Source organism: Aquarana catesbeiana, linkage group LG04 (assembly GCF_042186555.1).
Source record: "Aquarana catesbeiana isolate 2022-GZ linkage group LG04, ASM4218655v1, whole genome shotgun sequence".
Taxonomy (NCBI): Eukaryota; Metazoa; Chordata; class Amphibia; order Anura; family Ranidae; genus Aquarana; species Aquarana catesbeiana.
The window spans coordinates 197277421-197291571 of NC_133327.1; positions in this window are offsets into that span (position 1 = coordinate 197277421).

Here is a 14151-nt window from a genome sequence, read left to right on the forward strand (position 1 = left end):
GTTGGTTTGCAGTTTAATTAGTGTTAAGCTGGCTATACACTGTACGAATATTGGCCTTAGGAAATTCACTCAGTGGGTGGCCCTACTCGAAAAATGGAAGGAGGGGGGCAGAAAATTGTCAGCAGAAAACTATCTGCTTCCTATCAGATGCAGCTGCTGTTTGGATATTTTGACAGCTGGCGGGACTGGCTGTCAGAATATAATAGTCACAAGATTCCTCCGTTTGTGCTGTATATAGGAATAGGATTGTTTCTGTGCATGTTCACCATAAATTTTGCAGCGCTACCCTCCAACACCAACAAATAAATCAAATAAAATCCATGAAGTGCATTAAAAGGAAAAAACTGCAAAAAGTATCAAAAAGTCCAATTATGTGCCAGAAAACATATAGTGCTAATGCCGCGACCGGACTTTACGGCATACTTTGCCCGGCGGACTTTTACGTACTTTACGACGGACTTTCCGAATGAACGGACTTGCCTACACACGATCAACCAAAGTCCTACGGATTCGTACGTGATGACGTACGACCGGACTAAAACATGGAGGTTCATAGCCAGTAGCCAATAGCTGCCCTAGCGTCGGTTTTTGTCCGTCGGACTAGCATACAGACGAGCGGACTTTTCGACCGGACTCAAGTCCGTAGGATAGATTTGAAACATGTTTCAAATCTAAGCCCGTCAAACTTTTGAGAAAACAAAGTCCGCTGGAGGCCACACACGATCGAATTGTCCGACGAAATCCGGTACGCCGGACCAAGTATGCCGTAAAGTCCGATCGTGTGTACGCGGCAAAATAGATTGTCCAGTCCAGTAGTGTCTTCATTTCAGCAAACACTTCTGTGATACATTATCCACCACTGAAGACACTAGACATCAGAATGTTGCGTGCCAAATGAAGAGGTCAGGCTGCGCTTGTGGAAATCCCCATATAGGATCAGTGGATCCACCAGCCAAACTCCAACTTGTAATCAGTCACTGCTGTTCTTTTGTGCATTACATGTAAAGAAAGGAGGAAGGCTTCGTATAGTGCAGATAAATCCAACATGTTTTATTTAAAATAAAAAGCAAGTAAAAACTTACAAGTATAAGCAAACACAATTGCCTCTTTATTGTTATAGTTAAGTAGTAGATAAAGTTGAGTAAAGACAATAGTCCATCCAGTTCAAATGTGTAGGTGTAGGTGTATGTTGTGTTCTTTAACCACTTAAGGACGGAGCTTCTTTCTGAGATTTGTTGTTTACAAGTTAAAAACAGGTTTTTTTGCTAGAAAATTACTTAGAACCCCCAAACATTATACATTTTTTTTCTAACACCCTAGAGAATAAAATGGCGCTCCTTGTAATACTTTCTGTCACACCGTATTTGCGCAGCGGTCTTACAAGCGCACTTTTTTTGGAGAAAATACACTTTTTTTAATTAAAAAATAAGACAACAGTAAGGTTAGCCTAATTTTTTTTATATTGTGAAAGATAATGTTATGCCGAGTAAATTGATACCCAACATGTCATGCTTCAAAATTGTGCCCGCTTGTGGAATGGTGACAAACTTTTACCCTTAAAAATCTCCATGGGCGATGTTTAAAAAATTCTACAGGTTGCATGTTTTGAGTTACAGAGGAGGTCCAGGGCTATAATTATTGCTCTCGCTCTATTGATCGCGGCGATACCTCACATGTGTGGTTTGAACACCATTTTCATATGCGGGCACTACTCACGTGTGCGTTCGCTTCTGCTTGCGAGCTCAGCAGGATGGGGTGCGTTTATAATTTTTTTTACTTATTTATTTTACCTTTTATTTTTTATGTTTACACTATCCTTTTTTTTTTTTTTTTTTTTTTTTAAATGTGTCACTTGTATTCCTATTACAAGGAATGTAAACATCCCTTGTAATAGAAAAAAATCGTGACAGGACAAAAAGACCTCAGATCTCATATTTACACTAAAATGCAATAAAAAAAAAAATTGTCATTTGAAAAAATTTAAAAAAAGAAATAGTCCTTTAAAAGCTATGGGCAGAAGTGACATTTTGATGTCGCTTCGCCATTCAATGATATGGAGGTGGGTGGGAGCCATTTTCCCCTCGTCTCCATACCACACACGGAAGAGGACCTTACCGGGGCCGTCGGCAGCGGCGGAGGGCACCGGAGAGCGGCAGGAGGGGGGCTCTCTCCCGCCACAGATAAAAGTGATCTTGCGGCGAATCCACCGCAGAGACCACTATAATCGGAAACCGGACCGCCCGCTGAAGAAGAGGATACCGGGGTTATGGCAGCTGCTGATCCATAGAAAAATTTCTAACATGTTCCTTGCTTGGCCAGTTAAATTTCAATCTGTGTATGGTCAGCTTAAGCTCCATGTGTAATACCATGGCCGTACACAAGATCAAAAAATTGTATGAAAAATACTGCTTTCGAATCGATCATCTGATAATCTGATCGTTAGTACACTACTTTTGAGAGCCGATCATGACAGTTCATCCGATATTATCCGATGGGATAAGCACGAAAATTGTTCTAGTATGATACCAGATCATACGATTGTATGTAGAGTTTTTGTCCAAAAATACAATACATTACATTAATTCGGAATTTTCACTCTGTGGTACGAGAATTTTCATAACTTTAGTAACCACTTTATTTTCGATATGAAATTAGCATGCAAAAAAAAAGAAACAGACGTTCATTCATCCGATAATCTTATCATGTGTACCAGTCTTAAGGATGTGGCTCACCAGCTGGCAAAGGTGGGAATTGCTGATAAAAGGCGATTGCTATAGATAAGACAAACTGTTCCTTATTCAGACACTTTTTGGCATGTTTGCTTTTATGTACATGTAAATTGACAACCATGCACACAAATTATCCATCCTTTATTTGGAGGTATGTATAATCCATAAACTCCAAAATATGGCTAATCATCAAATATTTCTACCATGACCTGTGGTTCTAATGAATTTCCAGTGGCGGTACACACTCTTTGTTATGGCGATTGTTCTTTATGAATTCCTCCCTTGCCTTTGATACCTCAGTGATTAATGATCAGTGACACGGCACATCCATATACTTGGATCTTATTAATCCTCATCACAGCTGCTTGACTTTACCTGGTGCTAATGTTTCACAAGAAGCAGTTTGTTTTTTTTTATAATGTTGATTTGTCTTTGTAGTCTGTCTGTTCATTGTAAAATGCTCCCTGTGCTTTCATAAAAGTCCATGTCAGCTACTTGACAGATATGTCAGAGATAAAGAAATACAGGCACACCTGAAGCTCTTGTTCTGTGAGGTATAAAGTGCTGGAGAGAGAACACAAACATCCAGTTCGCGTCTCATTCCGGGGACTAACAGAAAAACCCAGTAATATATACCTAAGAACAAGTGAGGTCAAAAGTACACGTCAGCTTTGTACTCCTCATTTTTACTGTAATAAAACATCACCAGATTGACAGCGGGACCAGCTGCAGTGCTTTTATTGACTTTCATAATGAGGGCTGAATCATCCAGAAGAATCTGTATCTGAACATCACCTGTCCTTCTACCACACCTTTTTATGTACAATTATGTCTAATTCACAGAGCTGTGCATGTGACAACACAGTGCTGTACATACTAAACATGGCAGCATGCCTTGACTCTCATATAACAGCATTTACAAAGATTGTAAGACTAAAAAAAGTTTGCATGGTGTAGTCAAGACATTTGTTGGTCTATCTGACCGGAGCGCCCTGAGAATAGGTAAGTATAAGCATTTTCCTTCTACAGGGAAGTTATTAAAGGGGTTATAAGGGGGTGCAGGTTTAAAGGTTTAGCTTGGAATTCCACTTTCATCATAAATTCCTTAGGCTAAAAGCAATTAAAACATATCAAATCCACTAACATTTCATAGATCCAATGTCTTGAAAAAGCATGTGCTTTGCATGAGAAATGTTCGTTGGCTGGATGTGTTTTAATGGTTTCTGGCCTTTGGAATTTATGATTAAATCAATGACATGCTGTGAGTGTCCTAGATATTGTTTTCTTGGATTGCTGTTTTGGACACTCACCAGGAGCATCAATTCCCACTGCTGTGGTTTTACAGAGATCAGAAGTGTGGGATCTCTAAGGGCAATCTCTTCAATATGTACTCTGATGCTGCGTACACACGAGCGGACTTTACGGCAGACTTTGTCCGGAGGACTTTACGACGGACTTTCCGAATGAACGGACTTGTCTACACACGATCGACCAAAGTCCGACGGATTCATACGTGATGACGTACAACCGGACTAAAACGAGGAAGTTCGTAGCCAATAGCTGCCCTAGCGTCGGTTTTTGTCCGTCGGACTAGCATACAGACGAGCGGATTTTTCGACCAGACTCGAGTCCGTCGGAAAGATTTGAAACATGTTTCATTTCTAGGTCCGTCGAACTTTTGGGGAAAAAAAGTCTGCTGGAGCCCACACACGATCGAATTGTCCGCCAGACCAAGTATGACGTAAAGTCCGGTCGTGTGTACGCAGCATTAGTCTGAGAAAGATTGAGACAATGTGGGTGCAGTTATCAGAAATGTGAACGAGGAGGTGTGCTCCCGATGAGTAAATTGGTAGCGTGAGGCTTGGTTAAGAAGAGTGGCTAAGGTACGCCACTTCCTCATGTCTTGTTTCTTTCCTTCTTGGCCCTCCATTCAAGAAACATATGAAGCACCGCTCTAAGAATTTTTCTGCTTCCTTCAGCATAAGCGCTGGCTTACCCCTCTAAGTCACACCTCCACCTTCTCATTCAAAAAAACGGCCTTTGAGCACATCTGTTTGCACTCTCCAGGGGCCTCAAGTACTATCTCAGCAATTTATTATTCCTTCTACTGGGAACTAGCCGCTACCACTTTTGAGAGAAGTGAAGAATGCAGGGGCAGACTGACAACTCATGGGGCCCCCGGGCAATAGAAGATCATGGGGCCCCCTGTGTCCCCACACTCAAGCCACACCTGCACAGGGAGACACGGGGGGGAGGGAGAGCACACAGGGGGACACTGGAGGGGGGAGAGCACACAGGGGGACACTGGAGGGGGGAGAGCACACAGGGGGACACTGGAGGGAGAGCACACAGGGGGACACTGGAGGGAGAGCACACACACACAGGGGGACACTGGAGGGAGAGCACACACAGGGGGACACTGGAGGGAGAGCACACAGGGGGGCACTGGAGGGAGAGCACACACAAGGGGGACACTGGAAGGAGAGCACACACAAGGGGGACACTGGAAGAAGAGCACACAGGGGGACACTGGAGGGAGAGCACACACACACAGGGGGACACTGGAGGAAGAGCACACACAGGGGGACACTGGAGGGAGAGCACACACACACAGGGGGACACTGGAGGGAGAGCACACACACACAGGGGGACACTGGAGGGAGAGCACACACACACAGGGGGACACTGGAGGGAGAGCACACACACACAGGGGGACACTGGAGGAAGAGCACACACAGGGGGACACTGGAGGGAGAGCACACACAGGGGGACACTGGAGGAAGAGCACACACACACAGGGGGACACTGGAGGGAGAGCACACATAGGGAGACACTGGAGGAAGAGCATACACAGGGGGACACTGGAGGGAGAGCACATACAGGGGGACACTGGAGGAAGAGCACACACACACAGGGGGACACTGGAGGGAGAGCACACACACACAGGGGGACACTGGAGGAAGCGCACACACAGGGGGACACTGGAGAGAGAGCACACACAGGGGGACACTGGAGGGAGAGCACATACACAGGGGGGCAATGGAGGGAGAGCACACATACACAGGGGGACACTGGAAGGAGAGAGAGCACACACAGGGGGACACCGGAGGGAGAGCACACACGGGGACACTGAAGGGAGAGCACACACACAGGGGGGGCACTGGAGGGAGAGCGCACACACACAGGGGGACACTGGAGGGAGAGCACACACACAGGGGGACAAAGGAGGGAGAGCACACACACGCAGGGGGACACTGGAGGGAGAGCACACACACACAGGGGACACTGGAGGGAGAGCACACACACAGGGGGACACTGGAGGGAGAGAGAGCACACACAGGGGAACACTGGAGGGAGAGCACACACACACACACACAGGGGACACTGGAGGGAAAGCACACACAGTGGGACACTGGAGGGAGAGCACACACACACAGGGGGACACTGGAGGGAGAGCGCACACACACAGGGGGACACTGGAGGGAGAGCGCACACACACAGGGGGACAATGGAGGGAGAGCACACACACACAAGGGACACTGGAGGGAGAGCACACACACAGTGGGACACTGGAGGGAGAGCACACACACACACAGGGGACACTGGAGGGAGAGCACACACAGTGGGACACTGGAGGGAGAGCACACACACACAGGGGGACACTGGAGGGAGAGCACACACACACAGGGGACACTGGAGGGAGAGCACACACACAGGGGGATACTGGAGGGAGAGCACACACACAGGGGGACACTGGAGGGAGAGCACACACAGGGGGACACTGGAGGGAGAGCACACACACAGGGGGACACTGGAGGGAGAGCACACACAGGGGGATACTGGAGGGAGAGGGGACACTGGAGGGAGGAGCACACACACACAGGGGAACAATGGAGGGAGAGCGCACACACACAGGGGGACACGAGGGAGAGCACACACAGGGGGACACTGGAGGGAAGAGCACACACACACAGGGGAACAATGGAGGGAGAGCGCACAGGGGGACACTGGAGGGAGAGCACACACACACAGGGGACACTGGAGGGAGAGCACACACACATGGGGACACTGGAGGGAGAGCACACACACAGGGGGACACTGGAGGGAGAGCACACATACACAGGGGATACTGGAGGGAGAGCACACACAGTGGGACACTGGAGGGAGAGCACACACACAGGGGGACACTGGAGGGAGAGCACACACACAGGGGGACACTGGAGGGAGAGCACACATAGGGGGACACTGGAGGGAGAGCACACACACAGGGGGACACTGGAGAGAGAGGACACACAGGGGACACTGGAGGGAGAGCACACACACACAGGGGGGCACTGGAGGGAGAGCACACACAGGGGGACACTGGAGGGAGAGGGGACACTGGAGGAAGAGCACACACAGGGGAACAATGGAGGGAGAGCGCACACACACAGGGGGACACTGGAGGGAGAGCACACACAGGGGGACACTGGAGGGAGAGCACACACAGGGGGGCACTGGAGGGAGAGCACACACAGGGGGACACTGGAGGGAGGAGCACACACACACAGGGGAACAATGGAGGGAGAGCACACACAGGGGGACACTGGAGGGAGAGCACACACACAGGGGGGACACTGGAGGGAGAGCACACACAGGGGGACACGAGGGAGAGCACACACAGGGGGACACTGGAGGGAGAGCGCACACACACAGAGGGACACTGGAGGGAGAGCACACACACACAGGGGGACACTGGAGGGAAAGCACACACACACAGGGGGACACTGGAGGGAGAGCACACACACACGGGGGGATACTGGAGGGAGAGCACACACACAGTGGGACACTGGAGGGAGAGCACACACAGGGGGACACGAGGGAGAGCACACACAGGGGGACACTGGAGGGAGAGCACACACAGGGGGACACTGGAGGGAAAGCGCACACACACAGGGGGACACTGGAGGGAGAGCACACACAGGGTGACACTGGAGGGAAAGCGCACACACATAGGGGGACACTGGAGGGAGAGCACACACACACAGGGGGATACTGGAGGGAGAGCACACACACAGGGGGGCACTGGAGGGAGAGCACACACAGGGGGACACTGGAGGGAAAGCGCACACACACAGGAGGACACTGGAGGGAGAGCACACACACACACAGAGGGGCTCTGGAGGGGGAGCACACACAGGGGGACACTGGACGGAGAGCACACACAGGGGGACACTGGAGGGAGAGCACACACACACACAGGGGGACATGAGGGAGAGCACACACATACAGGGGGGCCACTGGAGGGATAGCGCACACAGGGGGATACTGCGGAGGGAAAGCGCACACACACAGGGGGACACTGGAGGGAGAGCACACACACACAGGGGGATACTGGAGGGAGAGCACACACACAAGGGGACACTGGAGGGAGAGCACACACAGGGGGACACTGGAGGGAGAGCACACACAGGGGGACACGAGGGAGAGCACACACACAAGGGGACACTGGAGGGAGAGCACACACAGGGGGACACTGGAGGGAGAGCACACACAGGGGGACACTGGAGGGAGATCGCACACACACAGGGGGACACTGGAGGGAGAGCACACACAGGGGGACACGAGGGAGAGCACACACAGGGGGACACTGGAGCGAGATCGCACACACAGAGGGGGACACTGGAGGGAGAGCGCACACACACAGGGGGACACTGGAGGGAGAGCACACATAGGGGGACACTGTGGGGGTGGGGGGACCAGGAGAGTACCATGGGCCTTCCTGCAGTCTTGTTGGGCCCCATACATCTGTACTCCTCGCCCCCCCCGATGACGGCCCTGGTGTCTCAGCTTCACTCACCGAGTAACCCGATGCCGATAATAATACTGCTAACGGCGCGCAGGCCCCTCCACTCTTCTCGTCTGTTCCAGGTGATGTCACGATGCATACAGTACAAGCACCTGGGACGGATGGGAGGGAAGGAGGGGACAGCGGGGAGCAGCGCGCCGTTAGCAGTATTATTATCGGCATTATTACAGCCACTTCAAGTGGCCTCTCATGTGGCCGAGTCCTGGCCCCTAATGGCCAGTCTGCCCCTAGAAGAATGTAAACTTTTTGGTGACTCAACAATGTCATCTTGTAATTAGATGTGAGTTTTTGGCTTTCCAGTCTGGCTGCTTAACATCTGAGTTCCAGCCTCACCGTTAGCTGCACGATTCCCTGGATTCGTTCTTGGAGCTCTTTGGATTCCCTAGATTGTTTTGGAAATCTGCTGATCAGTGTAACGATATCACGTACGGGACATGAAAAGCTGTAGCTAGCTGCCATGTTGTGTGGAAGTAGCCATGACAGTTTGGCTAACCATGTAACATTACAGAGAAATCTGAACACCCTCCTCCCTCCTCCCTTGTCTTAGGAATTCAAAGCTTTTTAAGTTCAACAGAAAAGGTTATCTCAACAGAGAAAACAGAACCAGGCTAGGTCAGTAAAAAACAGCTTGTTGAAACCCAAAAGGCCCCGGTTGTAAATTGTCTGAATACACATCCAGCTTAAAACAGTGGAATAAGTATGAAATTTCAGCATGTTTTATAACTACCGACTTAGTAGTAGCACAGCCATAATATGGACATATTTAGTTTCCTCAGATAATTTGTAACATTTCAAGTCCAGACACCCCTATGTCAGGTCATATGGGAAACCACTGGTACCACTTATTCCTCCTAAGCAGGCTATACATTATAGACATAGCATGTTTATACTTGTTTTGAAAGAAATCTCACGCTGAATAATAATATGGATATTTGGAGTCTGTAAACACTATAGATGCAGATATATGAATATGTATCACAAAATCTACCTGGGACTTGGTCATGAGTGTAGACACCTCCCAGCAACTAACCCCCAAACAAGAAGACCAGACGATTGGTCACTGGTCGCTGTCAACACCCCCTTTGATTTGACAGAAAAGAGGAGATGCCAAGACAATAGTCAGTTCTCCTTTTACCATCCAAGAAGAAACATCTGCCAAGTTTAGAACCGATTACCTAGCTCATCGATCGAACTCTGATCAACCCTCGGACATTAATTGCAAGTATTCTTCCTTCCCAATTCTACCTTATTGCTTTGTGGCTGTATATTGTCTTTATCTTTGAAACATCTTTTTTCTGTAAATGTTTTATTTGCATCAACTTTGACCTTTTCATAATAAACCCTTATGTTGAAAAGTGTTAACCTTGTCTCTAAAGCTCTTAATGCAAGCTATAAACGAACCTGCCTCTTGAAGGGCGCTACTGTTGTAGAGTAAGACCCTGAGCAGACCTGTCTGTGGTGGCAGTGTGTGTGGCAGACGCTTATTCTAAAATTATAATTGGTATTGCTAAAATTACGAGTCTCCCCGGCTCGGTCTTTTAAATGGGGGTGGTGGCAGTTAAAGGGTTAATTGTGTAATTAGCCCAGTGACAATCACTCTCAGGCTGCTCGCACGTAGATTGTGGTCCCGCAAGCTGGAAAATCTTTGTGCTGGGCTCAGCTGAGAGTGGCATTGTTACGTAAGTGACAGCGTGGTGTAAGGTTGGCCGGTCCTTCGTTGCAAGTTAGCGAGGAGGGCAGGGATCTGACACCCGCGTTCGTCACAATCAGACTATCCTCGCTTGATTGACTTGTTGTCACTGACATTCGAGTCCACTATTTCCGATAAGAGTGTATACCCCTTATCTCGGGTGGAGGACACACTATCCCTGATGCTCTACATGCCTGCTGAGGCCTTTGTATCCCACTTCTGAGCAACAACTTTTTGTGGTGGACTCCATATATGTTTACCATAGGATTGTTTCACCTTTGGACTTTCTCATCTGTGTTTCCACTCATTATATACATGTTCTGTTTTATATTCATTATATTTGAGATTGATTTTTATCACAAAGTTTTTATTATTTACACACAATACTTGATATATTGTTCAATGTTTATCATTTTATATTTTTAGTGCTACATTTTTCACTGATAATTTAGTCCTTCATATAGTGATGGATGTTTTAGGGGCTGTGCTGAGATGTCCGCCATACTTGGTGGACTTGTCCGTGCCTACATGGATTTTACTCTAGGATTTTCACACCTTATTCCGTTTACTCATTCATAAGGGTGCAAAGTTGGCCCTTTTGCACTGCTCTATCCCAGATCTATTTTCTTATCAACAGAAATTGGTCATCTATTTCTTCCTTGCGGCTAAGCGTATCTTAGCCGAGGCCTGGAAAAACCTACGGTCTCCTTTCCAGCTGTGAAGGACTGTTTGGCCACTATGATAATCAATGAAAAGATGTCCAGCAGTTTACCCACACTTTTCCCATACTACACCCTGCCAATTATGGCACCTTGTAACCCACTAGCGGACTAATACCAGGGCCTGCAGGAACTCCTCTTCATTACCAGACACAAAACATGAAGGACACATATTTGCAAGTGAGTTACATAGTACAGAGCAAGAAATTTTATGTTAAATGGAACTGTTACTCAGACCATTTGACCAGTGGGACCATATCAGTATATCCTGTATCATGCAACACCATGGATTTGAAATTGTTACTAGAGAGTTCCTCAAAGGTGTGTCTTCAACATGCTATTATTACTTCTGTGTGTGTACTGGCCCCAGCTTGGACTTTTTGACCCCCTATTTGAGAGTTTGAAGAATAATGCCTGTTACAGCACACAGCTTGTGTCTGTTCTATATATGACGGTGTTCAAACATGACACCCCACAGTCCCTATAAACTTCAGTCCAAAGTACTTGTTTGGCCAAATGTTGCCTAGAAATGACCTACCAAATCTCTCTATCTCTCTTTCTCTCTCTCTCTCTCTCTCTCTCTCTCTCTCTCTCTCTCTCCTTTTTATTGTATTATTTTATTGGTGACTGTAATGGCACGTACACACGAGCGGAATGTCCGACAGAAAAAGTCTGACGGAAGCTTTTCATCGTTTATACCGATCGGACTTTTCTTTCCGAAAAATCTGACGGACCTAGAAATGGAACATGTTCTAAATATTTCCGACGGACCCAATTCCTATCAGGAAAACCGATCGTCTGTATGCTGGTCCGAAGGACCAAAAAAGACGCATGCTCTGAAGCAAGTACGAAACGGAAGCTATTGGCTACTCACTATTGAACTTCCTTTTTCTAGTCCCGTCGTAAGTGTTGTACGTCACCGCGTTCTGGACGGTTGGACTTTGATCGGACTTTGGGTTAACCGTGTGTAGGCAAGACCGCTTGAATGGAATTCCGTCGGAGTTCCGTTGGAGAAACCGTCGGAGTTTATTACGACGGCTAAACCGGTCGTGTGTACGCGGCATTAGAAACAATCAGCATACCTTCTTCCTGTCATATTTTGTGGGCTTAATTCAGTACACACCTTTTGGTAATTTTGTGAGAACTAATATCAAGTTTTTAGCTGCTCTGAAAGAATTACAACTGCATGTCCCACAATATTCTCCTGTGAATGAGGAGAAGTTGAAAGGCAAGTTCTCCATCCCTCATTCTCAGATTGTGATGCATTGTGGGATCTGTGAATGGTATAGAAGGCAGAAGGGGCAGACGTGCAGTGCAACTTTGTCAATAGCAGCGACTGCTATTGACTTTTCAACATATTTCATAGTTAAATCCACTTCAACAGGATGGCCAGTAAAATGCTTACAAGACACCCATACCCTTCCTTAGCCTCAGTATAGCTGTCTCAATTTGTTTAAGACATCATATGGTTACAACAATCTATAGATGCAAATATAGCCACAGGACAATAGCCAAAAGGTTATTCCTGCCTTGGGACTATAACAGGGGTCTCCAAACTTTCTAAACAAACTGCCAATTTACTGACCTTCAAACTTTAATTAGGCCGGACTGTGGCTGGTAGGAGTAGAATATGTCCCATTGTTAGTGGGAGTAAAAAACTTTCATAGCAAGTGTGATCAGTAGGGAGTGGATTTGTGCCCCTTCAATAATGTCAGTGGGAGGACTAGTGCCCCATCATTGGTGTTAGTAAGAGGAATAGTGCCCAATTTTTGGTGTCAGTGGGAGGAATAGTGCCCCACCCATCATTGGAGCACAGGTGTGTCAGGAGGAAGCTGTCTGGAGCTGCTGCAGGTGATCCGTGTGAGAGGGGAGTGGTGAGGAAATCTCTCCCAGCTCTCCTGGCTCCTTTCTGGGGAAGCCATGGAGGCCAGCAGGGCCTCTCCTGCTGGAGGCTCCCAGCCATCTCCTGGGCCATCAGGTGACATGCCTGCCCCTGTGCAAACCATGGCTTGTGATCTCTCTACCCCTGGTGAGAATGAAGGCTCAGAGGCAATTCAGGAGCGAGTGGTGGCCGGGATTAAGGTCCTGAATAGGGAGAGAGACAAGCTCTATAAACTGAGAGCGGAGGTGAAGCGCTTGAGAAGGCAGCGTGAGGGCTTGCATAGCCAGAGACGTGGGTCCATGGATCCGGAGATCCAACTGGCCAAGGTCCGGGTTGAACACCAGGAGACCATTGTGGCCATGATGGAAGGCAGAGATGGGCCCTTTAAGGAAAAATTCTGCAATGACCGAAGGTTTGCCAGGATGACAAAAATGGAGGTGGAAGAGGAGACCCCCAGTTCAGACCCCCTGCCCCCTCAGGGAGAGGTAAGCAGCCCCATGCCTTCCCAGGACTCAGGAGGCATGCTCAGGGTAATCCAAGCAATGGAGTCTCCTATGCGGGGTGATCAGTTGGTATTTCATGAGGAGGACATAACAGATAATGTGCCTGACAAGGTAAAGCCTGTCAAGCCTCATGTGGTGCATAAAACTGTTTTTGTGAACACTGTGACTGATACTGACAATGTGCCCAGTGACAATCAGGCTGCTAGACCTATGTGTGGCAATGCTGTGCCTGCTGATGCTGCAGTGCAGCAAAAAATGCATTTAAAAAATGACATTCCTGCAGAGGAACTACAAGATTCAACAGAACCAATTAACCCCCCTTTAGCTGAGTCTAAAGTTGTTTGCCCCACAGCTGCTGAGGACTCTACAGCACAGCTTCAGGAGACAGCTGGTATTACATCAGAAACTGTGACTATTCCTGATGGGAATGTGAATGTTTGTGTGACTGATAAGAATCTTCCCAGCACAAGTGTGATGGACAGTCCTACCAACTCCGTTCCAGCAGATAATAATAATAATTGTAATGTACAGACTAATGTTACATCAGTGTGGGGCCTTGGCCCTGATAAGCCTACATTTGCCCAGGTGGTACGCTCTGCTCCTGGTAGCTCCGCCCCCAAGAGGGTTTTCCCCCTGCGACCTACCACCTTGAGCACCCCAGGATCTGGTCTTGGGTCTCTGGTTTCTGCTGGGGGTCCGAGACGAAATGTAGTGATTCTTAAATGGGAAGGTGGTGCAATCCCTCCAGCACGGCGTGTGGTGGTGGACATGATTTTGGAG